At 44.0% G+C, this 22,781-nt stretch overlaps 2 non-coding genes across 2 annotated transcripts; one reads left to right on the top strand and one right to left on the bottom strand.

Annotated features, from left to right (window-relative positions):
* Window positions 1-22,021: 22,021 nt before the first annotated feature.
* Trnat-ugu (transfer RNA threonine (anticodon UGU)) lies at window positions 22,022-22,093 on the bottom strand. The gene has a single exon. It is a non-coding gene; the product is annotated as a tRNA-Thr (tRNA).
* A 10-nt stretch (window positions 22,094-22,103) lies between these two features.
* Window positions 22,104-22,175, top strand: Trnat-ugu (transfer RNA threonine (anticodon UGU)). The gene has a single exon. It is a non-coding gene; the product is annotated as a tRNA-Thr (tRNA).
* The last annotated feature ends 606 nt before the right edge of the window (window positions 22,176-22,781 follow it).

The following is a 22,781-nucleotide window of genomic DNA, read 5'->3' as shown; positions in this document are numbered from 1 at the left end:
GAACGTTGCGAAAGTACTTCTTGAGCATTCCGTGCAAATGAAGACCTAAAGAGTGGCAAGGCCCATTAACCCTAATGTCCACTGGCCAAAGTGTTGGCAAATGATCTCCAAAGATGTTCTTCTGTCAATGTGTCTATTGTTTGTGTGTCAACATGTTTGCTGACCAATGATGTTCATTGACCAACAAACATTTCATGCACATCACCAAACCGTGTGTAGTAGCATGCTCTCACCAAGACTCTAACCTGTGATAGCATGAACTCATCGCCATTAAATGGGCCACATGAGGACCTGCTCACTCTGTCAAAGCAGACTATGTCGTGCATGAGCCTATTGCCTTCCAAGAAGAGCGCAGGTTGACATCCGAATCTGTCGCTTCAGCAAAGTGGTACACGACATGCACTATTGCTGTTCTTAACTTGTACGCAAGTTACCCAAGTATAAAGTGTTTCACTGCAGCTATGAGAGAGACACATCACCACACTCGTATATCGCCTTTATATCTACCTCTTTGAATGACACCCTAGGGCCGTAAGTAAAATTTACCATTTGTATTGCTTCAAAAAAGCACCTGTTACAGCAGCAGGTAATATTCCAAAAACGAAATTAAAAAAAGCTTGGTTTAAGAACATGTGGTCATGAATGACATGTGGTCATGACTAGCATAGGTGAAATTTCTTACTACCTGGGAGTTCATCATTACAGCTGGATTTTAATTGTTGTGTTGAACAAGCGTAATTTGGGCAGACAAGGAATAATCAAACAGTCGTGTGCCATCTCATCATGGGAACCAGTGTCTTTTTAAGTGACACAGCGAAGGTGCTTGCATATTCTCCGTGTTCAATGCAGCGCAAGCAACCGCAAAATCATGCCTTCCATACGCTGCGCACTCAATGTGGCTGATGTGTTGCATTTTGTCCTTTCCGTGGTGTTCACAGGCATGGACCACCATGTTTTCTCCTACCTGCTGGATCATTTAGTGTTGCTCGTCTAGGTTCATCTAGGAAAGCCTTTTAATTCAATTTGAGTTTTGAAAAAACTTTGGTCGGATGGTAGAAAATGCTATACGGCGGTAGTCTTCAAAATCTGTCTTTTCTCATGGTCAAAGCCGCCACTTCAGCCCGTGAAAAACATGGAGAATTGTCAAAGGTAAAATTGACTTCGCTGTTGGGGCTTGCTTGCTGCAATGATTCTTAAAGGAATTCATAGAAGCTGGCCCAGTGTACCTTGTCGGCGTTATTCCACTGACGGATGCTGTTGCCAACATTAAAAGCAGAATGTTTGTTTCCCCTTCGGGGCCCGTCCCAAGTTTCAGAGCTGGAGCACCACTCTTCACTCGGACAAAACTAAACTTCATGTGCACAAAACATTAAAGTTGGTGTCATCTATATTGTAGTCCTACACCCTCGTGCCAAACATCTGCAACGATTTTGCGTACTCACTACGCTTTAATGCGACCAACTTCAAGGAATTGACATAGTTGTTTAACAAGTCGTCAATGCAGGAGGAACTTATCTCAAGGCCTGGTATGGCATTGTTGAAGGCAGACCGGATTGGAGAAAGCCAGAAATAAGGGTGGTATTCAACAATTTCAATCAGCACTTGTACGATGGCCTCATGGAAAATATTTTCGACAACAACGCTTTTGGCCATGGCGGCGGTTCGTTGCTGCAAGAAATATAGCCGTCTTGACATTTATGCCAAGCACCTCGGAGAGGAGCTTCAAGTCCCCACCTTGTCAATACACGTCAAGGATTTGGGCTAGGTCGACATTTGAAACGGAGTTGGGCTTCTCTCCACCATCAGCTTTTGCAGTGTTCCATGAAAACGTTTTTTTAAGCTATTCTCTATGAAATGTCTCATGCTTAGGAATTGCAGACATTCAATAACATACGGAGACCAGAAGTGCCTTCATTCGGTGCCTGGCATCTAAATCGCCTGCTCGCTTAACAATTCTCAGAGAAGTTCATTTGGTAAAAGACTATTCTGGGATGGGTATTAATTAAACTTTCAGTCAAGGTTTTTTCGCTGTGCTAGCTGTCGTTTTCTAATACTGGTCGAGAAAACAGCCCGAAAGTCAAGGAAAGCATCTTGAGTAGGAAGAATCGCCGCAGACGCCATTGTTCCCTTATTGTGCAGCGATTCTGCCTACACAAGGTGCTTGGCCTTGACTTTAGGGCTTTTTTCTCGACAAGTATGAGAAAACACCAGCTAACACAGCGAAAAAAACATTGATTCAAAGTTCAACAACAAGGGAATTTAGGAATTGTGTTATACCAAAGAGACTTCCCTCTGTATTGTTACGCGAGTGTACAATTCAGGCGCCAGGCCCTGACAGAGCGCTAACCTGGGCTTCGTGTGTAGTGACTGTCTATTAAGCTCTACACATAAGGTATTTTGTACTGAATGGATAAAAAACGCCACGTTTTCATGGAACACCAAAGAAACCTCCTGGTGAAGGGAAGCACAATTCTATTTAAAAAATGTCGATCCAGCCCGAATCGTATAGTCGTATTGGGGCAATGGCGACTTAAAACATCTCACCGACTTGCTTGCCATAAATGTCAAGATGGCTACATTTATTGCAGCAACAGGCCGCAGCACTGACAAAACACGTGGTGGTTCAGGGAAAAATTCCTACGAGACTGCCCTGCAAGCGGTGACTATAATTGTTGACAATGACCCGTATTTAACTCTTTCTCAGATTCAATCTGTTTTCTACAAAGCAATACCACGCATTGAATCTAGTTCCTCCAGCATTGAGCACTTGCTAGACTGCCACGGCTATTCTCTGAAGTTTACCACGCTGAGACCAGTTGAGGCAAACTGCTGAAATTATTCTATTTATAGGAATATAGAGATATTTGGAGCACTTTCCCCGGTCCCTTTGGAACAAGCGAACTAGGATGGGTTATATTGCAATCAGTACGCAGAATCACTGCAGAATTAGGGACGTTTAGTGCAACTACGTTGATAAGACCAATTTTAATCCGTGGTGCGCACAGAGAGTTGATTTTCCAGAGTAAAGAGGGGTGCTCTATTTGTGGAACTTGTGATGGGCGCCGGAGAGGAAACAAAATATCCTGCTCTCAATGTTGGCGAATGACCCCTTCCACTCAGGGCATCGCCAACAAAGTACTCTGGGCCGTGTTGAACAAAGTCTTAGAATTGTCGCAGCAAGCTTGAAAGCTCATCCCCAACGGCGAAATTGTCTTCACTCTTGACAACAGTTCCGCCCATTTACGGGCAGAGTGGCGGTTTTGACCATTACCCAACAAAGAATCCAATGACCGTCGACATGTAGCTTTTTCTCCAATTCGACTAAAAAGTTATTTCAAGATTCCGATTGAACGCGAAAGCTTACCTGGAAGACCTTTTCCGAGAACTCCTGAAGGCGCCAGCAGGTTGAAAGAAAAAAAGAACGCCGGTCCATCATTTCAATGCCTAAGAAGAAGCAAAATGCAGCACATCAGCTGCACTGACTTTGAGGCATATGAGAGGGGTAATTCTTCGTTCAAAGGGTAAATGAGTGCTATGCCTAAATGAGTTTTAATTAGCTGCTTGCTTTAAAATTGGCACTGCATGTGTTAATGTACCACATGCAGCTATATGTCATGTGCTTTCCGTGAGAAACCAGCTTCCTCAGTTACAACTACATGCAGATTTAGTGAAAAGTGTAACGAGACCACTCATTTAAATCATTTTCTATGTATATGTAGCCTGTCATAAATAAGAAGCCCTTTTCCAAATTACGTACCTTGTGTGCGCTAAACATCCGTCCACAACCATACAAGCTCTTGTTTCTTGCACTGCTAAAGGGTGTAAGCACTGTGCTTTCGACCATGCAACGGTGCTATTTGTGTGGTGGTGCCGATTTGATAAGTGTGGTGGCACTCTGCCGCATGGGCAGTGCTTTTCCCGACACAAAATGTGGTTTGCAGCATAGCTTTGGCAATAACATCCGTGTGCACAGTGTTTTTTCTGCAAACACGCGGTTTTGCAAATGTCTTGTCGTAAGAGTAGCAAGCTATATTGACGCTTAGAAATTCGGGACTGCGCTCTTCAAGCATTCTAAAACTGAAGACTCTGAGTATTCGGCACGACAAAAACAAATGGGCCTTTTTTTGGCTGTTTTGCAGCGAACTCTAGGGGGGTGCTTGCGGATGGTCTGATTTCGTTCCACGCATTCCCGAAGAAGTTAGTCAGCACCGAATCTGTTGCGCCCGTTTCATTTCACCTGGGCCCCAGGACGATGGTCGTCTAAGCTTTCCCTCGCGCCTCGTCAGATTTTTGAAACACTGCTTAGTGCCTAAATGTTTATAAATTAAGGGAGCCAGCATTCTTCATGGCTGAGATGAAACCGACTGGGCACGCAGCCTTAAAATAGGCTACTTCAAGTGTTTTGAGGTGAACGCGCCTTTATGCATGCAACACCGCTTCGCAGTTAATTGTGGGCATACAATCCTTTTCTCGCATTTGCCTCTTTTCTAATGACAATGCGTGTTTTGAGGTAACACACTACAGTTTGATGCTGGAGACACAATTTGACTACTTCATAAACAGAGCAGAGACGAAGATGTATGGAGTGACAAACTAGAGTGCGCTTATTTTTTACTTCTCTCTGCGCTGTTTTTGAAGTAGTCAAAACGTATTCCGCGATCTTGTTCGGCTTATAACTTCCGCTTCGTCTACACCGAAACAAAACCCCCTTAAAAGTCATCGGTCGAATTTCCAATGCCACCGCAAGTAAATTGATCACTTAGTTATCTTGTCATCATGCCCATCCAGACCAAGTGGACGATTGCTTAACTTTCTTTGGAGCTGAAGAAGGGGACTTTCGTTAGCGCGACGCACCCGAACACTGTCGCCAGAGTACCTCACCATGTTACCTATTTAAAAGGCGTCCAGTTCCTGGGTGGCTCATCTTACACGCCGCCAATACACAAAATATCGTTGCAGCCATGTACAAAGACAAATTTTCCTTACTCGAACTACGTTTTGAAGCAATGAAAGAAATAGAAAGCGCGAAACGGGTGCGTTAACCGCGCCGCTGTCACTGTCTGTCCAACCATTTGACGGTTGCATTCTTCGCGGAAAGTCCTCGACCACCGACGTAGCATTCAGGAAAAAAACAGGAATAAAAAATGGCACGCTTGTTTGTGTTGTGCTGCCTGCTTAGCATCTGCAGTTGTACATGGCGTGAACAGCCCAGTCCGGCATTTCTAAACGAAAAGAATGCTGTCTACTCCTTACTACAAGGAATTTATGAACCCATGGATCACGCAGAAAACACACTGTCCACACGAACGTTCTTGCCAACACCCCACCAGAAACCTCGTTTTACATCAGGAAATGTGCTGCCCATGCGGCAGAGTGCAACCGCACTCATGGCATCGGAGCCGCCACGCAGGTAGCGCCGTTTCATGGTCGAAAGCCCATTGCATACACCGTTCGGTAGTGCGAGCAATAAACGCAGGTAGATTTGTGGATGATTGTATAGCGCACTGAAGGTATACGATTTTGAAAATGGCGTCTCATTGAAGCCAGACTACATATATATAGAAAACAATTGATGTGAGAGGTCTGTTCACACTTTTCACTAAATGGGCATATCATAGTAAGTGAGTGAAGCTGGTTTCTCGTTACGAGCGTATGCCATACAACTGCAGGTGGTACATTAACACCTACAGCGCTATTTTTGAAAGTAAGCATCCCATTAGCACTCATTTAGGCTTATGTTGGAACACCAAGAGTGCTTAAAGAAGTCTTCCCCAATCTGCATTCGTTACCTCACAAAATGCAGCCCTCCTTTTAACAACCATGTTCTCTAGGCACAAAAAGACACGGACAAAAAGACGGAGGTAAACATAAACCGGGTGCCACTCACAACTGAAATTTATTTGGAAAAGAAGAAACCTATATTGAGAGATGGCGTTTCGCAAGAAGGCCTTTATTCGTTCGCGGAGCCAAGACTTTCGTCCACAGTCGATGCGAGGGGATGAAGATGATCATTATAGATGTTTTTGGCAATGGGTGCACGAATATGACTAACCGGGAAACACACCCCTTGGTGTCCACAGTGCAAGCGATGATGTTGATGTTGCGTCCGGGCATAATGCCCTGGCCATAACGTCCCTCATGGTGCATATCACACATTGTTGCTATGAAATGCATCACATGTCGTTATCTAAATACGATACGTCTTGCTTTGAATGTGCTATGGACGGCTGGATGGCGCATTTCTTGCGTAGTTTTCTGATTGTGCAGGTTGAGTATTTCCCCGGTTTTTATTTTTATATTTGAAACGCAAGTGGTAGCGCCAAAGTTTGCGGTGCGTTTACACTCATCAAAATGGGTTGCCAATTGTGAGAGCTTCCCTTTGTTTATGATGGTCTGTTCGTGTTCCTTTGGCCTTACATAGATACATCTTGCCATTTGTTTTACCTAGCTCACTGAACCAATAATCTAATATCGTAAACCACCCCTATGGCACATCTGATATGCTGGTACTGATGTTTAATGCCAAGGCCTTCGCTTCGTGTTGTCCCCATTGTTTGATTTTTTTTTTGGTCGCTGCGATATGCCTCCCAACTTCTTTCGTGCCTTAGAACCACCCTTACCCATATTTTGATGCCACATTCTTCAGCTCGTGTTAAAGTTTGTGGGCATTCGGAATCAACACGTGTGCTCAATTCTTTTCTTTTTCCTAATGCAGGCTAGATGTTCTTGCACTTCTTTCACCTACCTAGCCATTTTTTGCAGTCTCGCGTGAGTACATATTTGTGATAACCATCACTCCTCAAGCGCGCCATCAGTCCCACCATATCATCAGTCACAGCATATAGGATGTGCCACGAGGGTGGTTTGCGATATTGGATTGTCGGTCGAGCTAGCTATGTAGGACAAATAGGAATGTGTGTGAATGTAAGACAAAAGGAACACGAGCGTGCAATCAATTACAAAGACAGCCTCTCACTTCTGGCCAACCATTGTGATGGCTTAAAATACGCGGCGAAATTTGGCGCTACCACTCGCTTGCACAAACTTAGCGATTAAAGAGCCAGGGAAATACTAGAAGCCCACGCGAGCAGCCGCCCAACCAGCCGCCCATAAGGCTATCACGTAAGACGTAGCGCATTTACATAAGAATCTGCGCTCCGATTCGTAGCATCAATGTGCGACATGTGCCAGCGGCAGATGCAAGGAAGGGGGCGACCGCCCACGCAACCGCCCACACCAAGCTACTCTCTATTACACCCGACCACCTATAATTCGGAAGACATCTTTCAGCACGTGTAATTTTTTAGGCCGCAGTGTGGACAATTATCGACCACAGCCAGCAGAGCACCCCTCATTTGTTGTAACTAACGCAACCACTCCGTCCTAAACACTTTCTCTCCAAAGCCAAACTTTTCCTTTAAATAGTTGAGTGCAGTAGCGAGGAGGGAACCTTTTTTAAACTCGTCGCATGGTTGTCTGCAATATGTTTATAACAAAGCACCTTCTGAGCATGTGAGAACGAATGACGGCATCTGGTTGGTTGCGCCCTGCTGCCCTCCCATCAGCATTATGAACCCCTTCCATCCCCCCATCCAACTAGTCCCCTGGATCCGCCCCTGAAATCCGTCGAGAATGGGTACATGTGTTTGTTCTTTTCAAAGTAAATCCTAGTCATGAGTGGCGGATTTTTTGTGTTTACCTCCTTCTTTTCGTCGGTATTTTTGTGCCATTGAACATGAATTCACACCAACTCACCCAGTCATCTGTTTTTATGCATTTTAACACACATTCGATAGTCCTCAATTTTACGCACCAGGTTACAAGAACAATATGGTGTCTTTTCATGTGACACATTGCAGCAGTGGAGGTTATTCCCCAGCTTGATGACTCAGACCGAGAAACAAGACATGCATAGAGATGTGAAAGTACGCAAGCGCGCACTGTATACGTTTTACATCAGGCACACACCAACTCATACGATGCAGAATGACAGTCCTGTCAGCGTTCACGTGGAGTATTATTCTGAAGTCAAGCTGAAATGCTGTGGTTTTGAAGTCGAATTTGGGGCTAGTCCACAGAAGCTATAAACACGGGCAGTAAGATGTACTTGAGAGTGTTATAGATTTATTGATATCAAGAGGTGTTCTTTAACATGGGCTAAAGGATGCGGTTATGTTTACCTATTATTAAGCTAGCAGAAGTGGTAAGTACTAGAAAAAACTGTATTCACACGCTGGCAATAACTATTAACGGACACCCAAATAACCCTTTCACTGCCGGTACAGAGATAATTCAGGCAAACACACACGTACTCCCAAGTGTACCTCCGTTGCCTCTTTACCTAACTCCCTGCATCTTGTAGACAACTGGTTTAAAAAATATTGTTGTCATGCCGTGCCATCCATTGATATCACACAGAAATGCATTAACCGTGCTGGGTAAATTTTAGACAACACATGCATCGGGCGTTTCTTCACCCGCGTTAATTTTTGTCATCACAGTGGCATGGCTGCGCTCACCATGGCGAGTCAGATACGCCCTAAAACACCAAGTGGAGCCTCGCTATCTGTGTATTAGCTGCCGGCTGCCGCTTAATGTGGTGCATTGTTTTAAAAAATAATACACTAAAAGTTTTCCTAACATCCTGACATCCTAACTAACATGTTTTTTCTGTGCCTAGATAAGCGTAACCCTAAATAAATTGTTTACGTGTTTTGCAAAGAATCATCCTACATTATTACTGTAAAATTTCTCATAATTGACCAGCCGTAAGAAACCACGACAGTGAAAGGGTCAAGCGTATTTTCGAAAATGCGAAACTGCTGAAAAAATTTTGCATTGCACATAAGCCTGTGGTGACTAACGTCGATGCAGCACTGGAAGATTGTTTGACACATAAGCGGCCCCTTTATGCTTACATATATGTCAAACCATTGGCTTCAGCTACGCAAAGTGCAGCATTGAAGGATTCCTACTTGGTAGAGCTTTAAGAACGACACACCAAGCAGCACACTGCATTTGACAGAAACGCCTGCGCTGAAATCGTGCACTGTTGAGTGGTGCCAGGGTGTCACAGCAGTAAGTGCTTGGGCATCAGGAATATTTTTTTACACAACCAAAATTTGTACACTGCATAGCTGAGAGCTGAGACATGATCTTACCTAATTTCTGTAAAGATGATTAATACAAAATAAATGTATAAAACAGAAGAAAGCGCGCCAACAACATGCAGCCCGCATGCATACAAAGACAAAGTGAGAGGTAGCTGCCAGAGTGCAAAAATACCAGCTCTATTTTAAACAAAAGTCATGCTCGTACGCTAACACTGGTAATAATTGTTCTGTTTAAGATAGATATATTAGGTTTAAGTGCTAAAATTGAGATTTTTTGTTTCACAAGTAAGTACACATGAAATTACCGTAATAAATTTGCGCTAATGATAAAGAACTTCTCATTGTTTTGTTTAATTAGATCATGGTATTTTCTTGAGGTAGAGAAGTAATTTTCTCCCCTGGGATTAAAAAGTGGTTGTTGAGCGGCCAGTCTGGTAATAAAAAGTGGGGCTGATAAAACGCTGAGTGCAAAAAAAAAAAAGGTTTCGGGGCGATTCGAACGATGAACATTCAAGGCAAAAGCGAGAGAGTCTAACTACGCGTCAAAGATTTACCACTGAGCTGTCGGACACATCCAATGTGCGGTCAAGAAATTTATTTCCTTACTTTCCCATCAACGATTTTTGTCACATTTATTTAGTTTGGGCCGTATTCGAGACATTATGGCAGTTATCACAGTTGTTTCTCACGCACTGATCTTGCACACGAGGAAATGTACTTGTGTTACAAGTGCTTTGGCAAAAACAACCTTGTTTACTCACGAAAAGCTTTCGGAGACAATCTCCGATTTTTTTCTGCTCAAGTCACGGTAGCAACGTTTGAAATGGAATTCGTCGCTGGCTTTCCTAACTCTTGTTTGTGACGCACCCATTTTGCAAAAACGTTGCATCAAGCTTATTGAGGTGTGTGGGCAGGTTGCAAAGGCCACGAACGCAGCCCTCCGTGATTGCGGAAATGATATTCTCGTTTGTTCAGCTTCTATAAGGACAGCCGAAATTGTTGCAGTTGTTACTTCTGTTTCTGGCTTTCTGCCATTGTGTTGACAAGGGACTTGACTGACTTGCGCACCTGATTCTCTCACACGCCGCCTAACAAATATATACTTAGCTGTACAGCCCACTAACAAGCAGCTAGCTTTAATACTACCGTGTTGCATTTGGCAGCTCTGTGAAGAAGTGTGTGCTGAACAAGGTGGTGTGGGAATAATTGAACGTGCTTTCTACTGCCATGAGACTATCGATTGCGTTGCATAGTTATAATTACGAAATTTTATGTAAAACAGACGAGCTAACCTGCTGATGTTACCAGGAACCTTTGGACCACATGGGAAATAATAAATAGAGAAGACTATTGACCACCTTTACAGCAGGTGCCCTGTACGAAAAGCCTAGGCATGCTAGCAACAACAACAAGAAGAGGAATGGGCTGGTTGAAAAAAAATACTGCCTACTGGCCCTATAACACATCTGTATTGTTAATTCAGTTTATAATGAAGGAAAAGCATAAAAAGGCTACATCAATGAATAATGGTGATATGGGCCAAAACATCTTGAAAGGGCAGTGTGAATTTCCAAAACATAAACGTCTATGTACACCCTCTTTTTACACGTTGTTGGATATACCACCGTGTGCTGTAGTGTGCAGTCAAATATTTCACAGGGAACATCAAGGACACGCTGCAAGCCACCATCGACACAATAGAACGCCAGCGGGAAGGCACCGTACTGAGATGTTGTCCCTGCATATCGGAAGTCCTAATACTCCCACCCACCAACGGTAGAGGCAAGGACAGGAAACGCAAGTACGAAAGATTCAAGTCGTGACTAAATGCCGCAAAGTAATGCCAGAGGTCAACAAAATCAGGATCCTACGCATGGTCACCGAAAAGCATGAAAGAAACGGCGTAACCTTGCCCGTCTCACAGCAAAAGCGGCCAACACAACCGGACTCCTCAAACGAGTGACGCCCCGCAAGGTAGGCACGAGAGAGGACAGCATAATCAGGCTCGTAAACACCTTCATCACTAGCCACATCACGTACGTTGGAGCCTACCACACATGGCTGGAACACGAACGCCTTCGCGGCAGTCTTCATTTAGGCGTCAACCGGCGCCATGAGGATGGCAGCAAGCGTTAGAAGCACCAGAGGAGAACAAGCGGGGAAGGTAGACATCGCCCTGGCCATCGCCAACGCAGACTCCACACGGTTCTGAGTGAGTCGAGACGGGCAGTGCGAAACTTCACCAAAGGCCAAATATGCAGTGAAGCGAACGTGTTATGCAAGCGGCCAAACTGCAAGAAAGAAAAGACCAAATAAAGTGGTTCCCAGCATACGTGAATGACGCGCCAGATTGCGACGATCACCACAACCAGATGGCTCAAGCGCTTACAATCCGCGCCCTGGCGACCAACCGTCCGACGTGATTCGAAGCCAAGGACAACATGATGGTCTACAATGACATCATGATGAACTACCGCATGGCTCGAAGGACTCTCCCATCCCCACACCCCAGGCTGAGTCGAGCGGAGGCGGCACTACTGAAACAGCTCCAGGCCAGATCGCTATCGAGCCAGGGAATAATGCATCGCATGTACCTCGAGGCATACCCGCCCTACCAGTGCCAGGCCTCCCAGAGGGATCCGGCAGACGACACGCTCATTTTGTGGGGTTGCATCAAATACCCAGTGGAAGAGTGATCAAGAAATATCCCGCCGCGGCGTCAGGTAGCTGCGAAGACTTACGACCAAGACCAACAATTTTTGGCCTTCCAGAAGGCCACCGGACACTCGAAAGGCAGGGGCCTAAGCCAAGTAACGGCAACCCCAAAGATTACCTAGGCCCTTTTGGGGATGCCCGAGGGCTGTATGTGTAGGTCGCCAAGTAGGTTTAAGGATGCAAGATGGTTAACTGAATGGTCGACGTATAGTCCACGTGCCAGCGCGCGTAAAGTGACATGCCATGGGTGGGAATCGGAGCGCCTCCAAGTGTTGTAAGTTGGGGAGAGGGGGTAACTGACTTAGGAAGTGGAGGACGCAAAACCCAAATCATCAATAATAGCGTCCTTGATAAACCGTGACTGGAGTTGCCCCCAAATCCGGTGCTGTGCATAGTTCCACATGATGGTGTGCACCGCCACAGAGGATTGATTGAAAATATATTGAGCGCTTCTACCCTACCACCAGGTCTAGGGCTGTTGAAGCAACTCATAAAAGCATCAGTAAAGCAACGTAAATTGACACCACGAAACAGCAGCCTTATGTAATCAAAGCCAATGATACATACACCTTTTATCATACATTTTTATCCTTCAATCTAATGCGACAAGGTAATTTCCACTATTCTACTGAACAGCTGCCCACAAGCTGCTTCAGGCCTTCTTTCTGCGAGCAAGAATGTGAGTGCCTGTTATTACACGTTCCCCCCATCCGCTACGGCAAAGCATGTGGGTCATTCCTGGTCTAGGACCTATAGTTACTGTTCCTGATAATTCAATCGAACAAAACGGATGTAAAGCTCCAAAATTACTTCTACTGGCTGGCCATGCAGCCTTCATTCCAGTACAAGAACTTCCTGCATGACACAGTAGATTGCTGTGCTCATTTGCAATTTCTGGCTGGTATTAGCGTCCTGCACTGAGTCCATTGCATCATTGTCTCACAAATTTGTAAGCAACTCATCCGTGTCAGCAACAATATACAGCTGATTCTACCTTTACACGGGTGCGCTGATGCGTCGTCGGTGCAGCAGACGGTGAAGGAACTCACTTTGCAACATCGTTTGCAATGCATTTTGCGATTGCACCCCGGCACTCCGTCACCTCTATCGGGGCGCGAAGGGACAACAAAAAGTTCCCCACAGTGGTGCACCCCCATTTATCGAGGAAAGGTCATGCACATTGGTGCGGTGTGTCGAGGATAACAAGACGTATTAATTCACTCTGGTGAGCGCTGGTGTAGTTTATCGAGGATGCTTAGAAAACGAAAAGATGGTTAAAACTCAGAAATTTGCAAGCTATATTTTTATACTGAGTGCATTAGGCAAAGCAACACTAATGGAAGATGATGCACACAGAAGATGCGTTCCAGACATGCGACTGTAAAAAATTTGACGAAACACACGCACACCTGTAGCTATTTACAAGCAATCCGCTTGCATTTGGCAGCCGACAATTAGAGCAAAACCCCAAAAGAACACGTACACAATACCCACGTTAAAAACACGTAGGGGACTTACACATTGCAATTTATTACCATGCCCTTGCTGGAAATAGCCGATGAGGCAAGTGTAGATGGTAACTACCAAGTGCGGCTGCTCAGTGTCTTTAACTTAAGCTCATGGAAAAAACAAATGCTGTAGTTGTTGATTCTGCCTCGCAGGTACAGTGTACTCACAATATTTACAACTTGACGGGACCTGAAGAGTATGTTTGAATCACCAGAAGTTCTGATGTCTATAACTCCTGGGAAGAAGACAACACACGTTATGAATGGGCTTGGCTGTGAATCATAGTTTTAAACACTTTTACACTTCAAATACCCAACTAAAATAGAGCAGAGGTGAAAAGAGCACCACTAGTTTATTGGCAGTGTACTTCTCAACAAAAACCAGCAAGGAGTTGCCTGTATGACATTACTTCTCCTTTTCAACATACGTGACGTCAAAAATGTATGTTTTAAAAATTGTCAAACTCTTACTACGGTCTTCTTCTAATACTAACTATGCTTCAGAAAGTTGGTCTAAACTAAGCTTTTGCTTGATTTGTAATGTGTTAACCTGCCGCGAATCATTTCTTTTTTGAAGTCGTGATGTACTTATATTTTGATTGATTGTGGGGTTTAACGTGCCGGTGCAACGCAGGTGATGAGGCGCGCCGTAGTGGAGGGCTCCGGATTAATTTCGACCACCTGGGAATCTTTATGATGTACTTATACCTGAGTTTTACTACTCCCGTCATGATATATGAACCCAAATATTTATCTGGTGGTGGTGGGCGTGTTATATATGCATCAACTGAAGAACTGAGTTGAAATTATGTGGCTTTTAAATACATTGGATGAGTAAAGGAAGCTAAAGATGAAAATTTTGAATTTATTTGAATGAATAGGAACTACAATATATCAGTTTTACAGTACGACATCTTAAAAAATTACGCCCAACTCCCCTCGCGGGAGCCCTGGTGTGATGCGACCCTGAGGGGGTTCGAGAGTACAAGCGCAAGCGGAGAGCGACCGTCGACCGAAAGACCGCCGGATCGCGAAACACCGGTTGTATGCGCAGCGCCGAAGGAGAGGAGACCGCTTGAAAAGAAGGCGTTGCACATGTGCACAGCACGCACTCCGTCGAGTGCAGCACCGCCAACCGTCTCGCTACGCCGTGTGCCGTAGGTGTTTGGGTGAGACTATGCGCTATCGCGGAGAGGGGAGGAGAGGCGCAGCAGCGCGGACAACGAATGCCGCCACGCAGGAGGGACAGAGCCGAGAGCAAGAGATGCTCTCAGCGTCGCATCTAAAAGTTGCCAATTGAGATTTGTTCTCCTTTAGTAACAGCTTCCTTCTAACCGCTAATATATTTTCTAGGAACTTCTCCCGCAGTACAGGTCGCGACGCTGCTCACACATCTCTTCTAGGGCCTGGGCTGTCGAAAAAGGGTGGCGGGCGTACGTTTTATTGGTCGTTATTGCGAGAGGTTAGTCACCCACGGAGAAGAGGTCGAAGTAGCGGAAATGAAGGCGCGAACGGTGGGCGCAGCGGCGAGTCAAGAAGCCGTCGGCCGCTTGTGAAGGTCGCCCCCGAGGCTGGCTCGCCGGGGGGCTGGGCTGTCCTCGTGTTCGGCGCTCGTGCTGGGACCGCGGCCCCATCTATGAACCCTGGCAGCAGGGCCGGAAGCCGTGGAAGCTCTTGGCTGTTGGTGAGGGCCGTCCCGGCGGCTGGATCGCCGCGAGGGAGCAGGTGCGGAGGCTGGGTCACCTCGGGCTTGTAGACAGGTCGACTGCGCCACTTGTAATAAAACGAAATCCATCTCTCAAGCTTCCATGTTTATTCCCTTCCCGAACACGCTCCTCGCTCTTCTTCCTTCCCTTCCACTCGGCAGCCGTGCTCGTCGCTCTGATGGTGTACTGGCCGCTAACTGCGATTTCAGCTTTTCTTTCAAGAAGCTTTGTGCTTCGTGCCTTTGCATTCTATATATATATATATATATATATATATATATATCAGTGTGTCGAACCGAAAAAAATACCGGTTCGGTTACGGTTCGGGTTCAGGCGAAACCATTTCGTTCCGGTTCAGTTCCGGTTCGACAAAATCACGTACCGAACCGGTTCGCGAACCGGTTCAGGAGCTTGAACCGGTTCACGAACCGGTTCGATGAGTTGAATTATGACTGAAATTTAAAAAAAAGCATTTATTAGTTTAAAACGACAGTCAAATCAAAATACAAACAAAAATTCAAAATGCTGTTGTTCCCCAAGGTCAGTGGCGCAATTTAAAAGCAAAGTTTCAACAATTACGAGATATTAGAAAAACAGATGAAGTGGTGACGATTTACCACCTACTTTCCCGCCCAGACTTTATGTTGTCCTAGCGACTATTCATAAAGCCACCACGAAGAGGTATGACGGTGGGATATATTTTCTGCCCGTTCCTTTTTTGTTGAAATCACAATCGTCGCTGTGGAATCGCCCATCACGATAACCTTGAAGCCTTACATTTAGGCCTGCATAAACCATTGGCGTACATTTGTTATATTTGTAACAAAACTGCAAAATCATACCACAGGCACATAAATACTACCAATGGATTAGATTATTTGGTCACCCTGAATAATTTGTTAGCTGTCACCTTATCGAATGTGTTAGCCACATTTTTCTTAAAAGTAAGCTTCAGTTAACACTCTGTCACTGCATTATTGCTCTGACCACTGCAATTCCTTTTGCGGTAGCTATACGGGATGAGTGCATTACAAGCACTATGTCATCGTACCGCCTGACCCCCTGCCATCGTTCCGTGTGCTACATTGCGGAATCTTATAAGAGATTATGCTGTTACAAAATGAAAGGGAAATTTGACGCGCGGAGCATATGAGATGGGACTTTTTTTGGCTAGACGCTCTTTAATTCGTCCACAGCAGTACTCCCCTCCGGAACGAGTAGCAGTAGGAGTAATGTAGCGAGTTGGGCAGTCGGTACAAGTGAACCTTCGAAAAAAAGCAGATCTTAAAGAGGCAAAACTGCATCAGCAGCACGGCTTAGCCACTGAGCAGCTTCTGCGGTCACACTTGTCAAGTATTAACAATTTGCTGGTGTCGGACCTTTTAAATAAATTATGAAATGCAAAAAGTTTGCACACATCGGGTGTGGGCTTTCGCTGTTGCACAGTGGAGCACTCCTGCAGCCTGATTGCTCCAATAAAGTCGCAGCTAGGGAAGGGCAAAGTCGTTTTTTATCCCCTGCAAGCTGCCGAGAATGACATTTCGTTTGGTCAGCTTGCACTACGCTCGCGCTTCCAGCAGCAACAGACCATTGCTGCATTGTTTCTCATTCATTTCCCCTGTTGTTACATAAAGCGTGATGTTCAATTGTCTGGAGGGGAAAGTGCGCGAGCGGGTACGAAGTTGATGGTACGTGAAAGAAAAAAAAAGCCTGAATTGCATTGACTGTGCAATATCAACCGCGGAGGGTCGAACCGTTTCGGCATAAACCGGTAACCGTTATTTCTTTTTTCGGTTCAGTTCCGGTTCGACACCCTGATATATATATATGTATATATATATATATATATATATATATATATATATATACATATATATATATATATATATATATATATATATATATATATATATATATATATATATATATATATATATATATATATATATATATATATAAAGTGAATGAGAAAATGGGAAATGAGGGGCTTGTTCAAATAAGACCGTAAATAAGGGTTGGCAGTTAAGAAAACTTCGGAAAGCAAAGGGCAGGCTGTGGGTTGTGGTGGGTCGTAGAAACAGATGAAGAATTTTTTGAGACAAAATGAAAGTGCTGAAAAAATGCACACCGGGTGGGATCCAAACCTACGACCTCCAGATTACCGGTCTGGTGCGATAACCACTACGCTACCGTACGGGCTGTGTCCCCACCACTTTCTCGGTTATTTATGTTAAGGTATTCTGTTTTCTGCACTTGGGGGTGGTAGCCAGCGCCAATCGGACTACTCGGGGTGAAGGGGGCATTTTTCCAACCCTTTCTTGCTGAGTCAAAAAATTATTCATCTGTTTCTATGACTTATTACAACCTCCCCTTTGATTTCTGACGTTTTGTTGACTGCCAACCCTTATTTTCTCCCTCTCTTGCTCTCTCTCTCTCTCTCTCTCTCTGTGTATATATATATATATATATATATATATATATATATATATATCAAATTAGGAACACCACGAAAAACATCACAATATGTATTTAGACGCTTCGGCTCCTTTCCATCCTTTAAGTGAAGTACAAGGGTCGAATACAGGGTATATAAAGGCTAGTAGGGAGTGGGCAAGCACGTGAACAGGTGATTTCAAAAATGTACAATAGGGAAGTACAGCAAGAAACAAGTGGAATGTGAAGAAACTTACTTCAAGACTGAGAAATCCCGCAGAGAGAAATCCAGCCCACATTCAATTCGTATGTAAAAAAAACTACGTATTTTCTCAGTAAATAAAAGACCTCGCGATACCTTAAAACTCCTTCGTTGTAACATTAGACGTAGGCGATTTGTATAGAAACATACCTCACGCTGGTAGAATCGAATCGTCATAAGAGCCTACAAAAACTCAGAAGGGGACAAACGTGTTGACAACAACACTTTGGCCAAACTATTAAATAAATCACTTCAATAAAACAATTTTGAATTCAATACCCAGCACTACGTGCAAATAGGTGGCACATCTATGGGGACAAAAATAGGCGCAAATTGTGCAACCGTATTCATGGGAACCCTTGAGACACAGTTCATGGTGACCTTCCCTTTCAAACCCCGGTTTTACAAGCGGAACATCGATGACATTTTCTTGGTTTTATCTTGTGCTAAGGAAACGTTTAATTAATTCCTATCATATTTTAACAGTGCTCACAGTGATATCTCATTCTCACATGAGTATACAACTTCTACAATAAATTTTCTTGACGTGCAGATAACTAACGGACACCGACTGACTACTTCGGTGTACAGAAAACCCACCGACCGACACCAATACTTGAAATTTTTGAGCAGCCATGTGAGGCACTGAAAAACGGCCATTCCATACAGCCAAGCCCTACGCTTCCGCAGAATTTTCTCCAACCAAACTGACTGCGCTTCTAATTTTGATCAGGTCCGCATTGCCCTCGCACAACCAAAATGTCAACTACCACTCATTGAAGATTAAATCAGGAAGGCATCAGAACAGTACTGTTCTAGACTTATTGGTGGAAATAAAACCCCCACTTCAAGGTCACAAACCAATGTGATTCTGACACATTCGGCATCTGGCCCAAACGTTAATAAAATTCTAAGGAGACAACACAATATCTTGCTCCACAGCGAAAGAATAAAGCACGTCATCCCAGACCCACCACGCGTGGTCTATCGCCGAGCAAGAAACATCAGGGACATTGTAACATCATCTCGAGTGAAAGAAACTAGTTTCACAGGTCCCACACTATGTGGAAACCCCGGTGCAAATTGTGTCTGATGATGACACCAACAACAAGCACTGAGAGCTCGGAATCTGACTTTTCCATGCAGATCAGGGGCAGCTTTAATTGTCACACTGCAAACATATATCTACCTCCTAGAATATGGTGCTTGTGGGGCGCAATATATTGGACAGGCAGAAACTTCTTTTAGAACTCACATCGATTATCAATGATCCGATGCAAAAACAAAACCTTATCTCCCCCTTTCAAAACATATCAACTCTTTCAGACACCCGTTTGACATATTTAAGGCCACAGTGCTCCAATCAGGATTTAAAACCAATTTCGAAAGGGAAGAATGCGAATCATATCTGATCCACAAATACAACACTCTCACAAAGGGTATCAATGATACGCCGTGAAGGCTATCGTGCATTCAATCCTGGATCTTGTAGCGGCACGTATCGCATGCTACCACTTCTCAAGCGCTGGATGGTTTATCATTGTCAGCAGGTTACTTTTCCGTATGCTTAATGCTTCTTATGCACGAAATCTTGCTGTATCACGTCATTACACTCTACAAGCGCTATTTGGTTCATTGTTGTGAATAATTTTTTTCGTATGCTTCATTGGTGTTATGCCCGAAGTATGACTTCGTAAGCTATTTTTGTTCACTGATATGGTTCCTTATGTCCTGCGATTTGTACGCGCGTATGCTTTGTTGGTTCTTTAGTTTGTCAGTTTGTTTAAAGAATTCTGTGTGCGCATTCATATTGCCATTGATGACTAGCTACGAAGTGTCATTTGTTTCTAAGGTCACTCGAGCTTTGTTCTCGTACGTTAGTCACATTTTTGTTTTCTTTATTCATAATGTGCAAGCACTTGTGACGTGCAAAAATATGACGTGTAAGCTACAAATTGGTTGTATCTATTCATTTCATGTCATGAGCTGGGGGCCCGTTCAAATACTTTTTTCAGTGTCCTGTTTCTTTGTGTATTTCGTGCCTTGTGTGTCATTTCTCATGGTGTTCGCACAACCTGAGCTCTTCTTGCGTGGCTCCCGCAACCCTCTCTCGGCGTCAGCGCCCATCGAGGGGTCACCATTGCCCGCTTTGTTCCCGGAACGCGGGCAGTGAATAAGCCATTTGTGGCTATTATCGGGTCTTCGAGAACGTATTTTCCTTTGAGGACGCGGCCTCCTCGTTAAATCGCGCGCCTGGGCCATTGAAATTTAACGTCGCCTTCTGCCGAGACATAGCTGGCGTTTTGCGTTCACCAGTGTCTTGAAGACTAATTGTCGATTCCACGCTTCCGCCTTTTAAGGCAGGTTTTTTTCGCTCCTTTGGAGTGCGATTCACAGTACCCCTTCCTTAACTGTTTACTTTTCTTAATATTACTGTTCGTGGGTGGGCGGTGGCTGAATGAAACACACTTTCTGGAGTCGTGGAGTACGTTTATTGAGTTTTCACTTGTTTCTGGCTGTACTTCCTTTTTGTACGTTTTTGAAATCATGTGTCCACGTGCTCGCAGCGCTCCCTACGAGCCTTTATATACCCAGTATTCGACCTTTGTACTTCACTTGAAAAAGGCTGGATCCCAGCCGAAACGTCGTATTTAATATTGTTATATTTTTTGTGGAGATTCCAATTTAATATACTATTCAGCTGCCAAGGTCTGTACCGTTATATGCATAGGAAGCTTAAGAGGGTTCAAAGCTGGTCGACCACTGTTGACATGTCATACACACTCGAGGCACCGCCCGGGGGTTACAAATAAGGTCCCCTTCACCCCGAGTAGTCCGAATGGCGCTGGCTACCACCCCAAGCACTGGAAAAAACCATACCTAAACATAAATACCCCAGAAAGTGGAGGGGAAAATCGCCCCGCCGGTTGTGCAGTGGTTATCGCACCAGACCGGTATTCTGGAGGTCACGGTTCGGATCCCACCTGGCGGGCATTTTTTCTCCACTTTCTTTCTTTCCAAATTCGTTATCTGTTTCTATGACCTACCACATCCTCCAGTTTGGTTCCCGAGGTTTTTTTTACTGCCATCTCCTATTTCTGTGTTATTTTCAATGAGCCCCTCATTTCCTATTCTGATTCGCTACATGCATAGCCAGGGCCTCGGTGCTGGCAGTCTTGGTGCCACAGGAAGCTTAAGAGGGTTCAACGCTGGTCGACCGCTGTTGACATGTCCTAGACACTCCAGTCACGGCCCGGGGGTAAAAAAAAGGTCCCGTTCAGCCCGAGTAGTCCGAGTGGCGCTGGCTCTCACCCCAAGCACAGAAAACAAACATAGCTAAACATAAATAGCCCAGAAAATGGAGGGGAAAATCGCCCACCGGTAGCGTAGTGGTTATCGCACCAGACCGGTATTCTGGAGATCATGGGTTCCGAACCCACCTGGCGTGCATTTGTTCTCCACTTTCTTTCTTTCTTTCCAAATTCTTTATTTGTTTCAATGACCTAGCACATCTTACCCTTTGCTTTACGAGGTTTTCTTGACTGCCAACACTTATTTCTGTGTTATTAACATATATATATACATATATATATATATATATATATATATATATATATATATATATATATATATATATATATATATAAAGTTAGTAAAGACAGAGACACACGAGAAGGACATTAAAACAAAAAATAAATGTTTACTGACGTTTCAGGGAGAGGACTCTTTTTCTTCAGAGTTCTCTGAAGAAAAAGTGTCCTCTCCCTGAAACGTCAGAAACCTTTTTTTTATTTTTATTGTCCTTCTCGTGTGTCTCTGTCTCTACTAACCGTACCTCTTCGCGCTCTTTGTGAGCTTTTGTTTCCACTCTACATACATGTATATATAAATATATATATACATACATATATATATATATATATATATATATATATATATATATATATATATATATATATATATATATATATATATATATATATATATATATATATATATATATATTTATATATATATATATATATTTATACATATATATATATATATATATATATATATATATATATATATATATATATATATATATATATATATATATATATATATATATATATATATATATATTTATATATATATATATATATATATATATACAGAAAGATAGGTCAGCAGTCTACAACGCCAAAGGAGGCATAGGGGTGTGGTTAGGCTCTATTTTTTACTATGCTTAATGAAGTACACATTTTTTTTAATATACAGAAGAAAGAAAGAAAGAAAAACACGCGCCCAGAGTGGGGACCGAACCCACGCCTTTCGATTACATGTCGAATGCCTTACCAATTCGGCTATCTGGGCGACTGTGTTCGCCCAGATAGCCGAATTGGTAAGGCATTCGACATGTAATCGAAAGGCGTGGGTTCGGTCCCCACTCTGGGCGCGTGTTTTTCTTTCTTTCTTTCTTCTGTATATTAAAAAAAATGTGTACTTCATTAAGCATAGTAAAAAATAGAGCCTAACCACACCCCTATGCCTCCTTTGGCGTTGTAGACTGCTGACCTATCTTTCTGTATTTCCTCAACGAGCCCCTCATTTCCTTACTATATACATATATATATATATAAGAGAAGAAAAACTTCGAACAAGGTCACGATTGTGGCATACGTTTCAGCAAAGCGAACTTGCTTTCCTCAGGGCAATCTCTCGCCTGGCAGGCACGGTTTATATAGGGGTAGGACCCCAGGTGAAAGGAGAGGGAAAGATGGAAGGGAAATTGAGCCAACTGATTGGTTAGGGAGTATATCGGGGGAGATGTTGAGGGGACAAGAGGGTTCTATAGTTTGAGCTGCGAGGTAGGTCACAGGAAAATAAGGCGGGGGGGGGTTAATTCCGGGATTTTTTGGAGAGAACAGATGAGAGGGTGTTTGTTGACGCGCTGCAGGTGCATGCGGAAAGGTTCCCAGAACCGCTGGAAGCAGGCCAGGGGGTGAGCGTTGGGTCCTTATCAGAAACTATCTGCAAGCCTCAGGACAAAAGCAAACATAGA

Source organism: Haemaphysalis longicornis, unplaced genomic scaffold (assembly GCF_048455015.1).
Source record: "Haemaphysalis longicornis isolate Haplotype H1 unplaced genomic scaffold, Haemaphysalis longicornis Haplotype H1 scaffold_8, whole genome shotgun sequence".
NCBI classification, from domain to species: Eukaryota; Metazoa; Arthropoda; class Arachnida; order Ixodida; family Ixodidae; genus Haemaphysalis; species Haemaphysalis longicornis.
The sequence above is the reverse complement of the archived record's forward strand: the minus strand, read 5'-3'. Positions and strand labels throughout refer to the sequence as shown.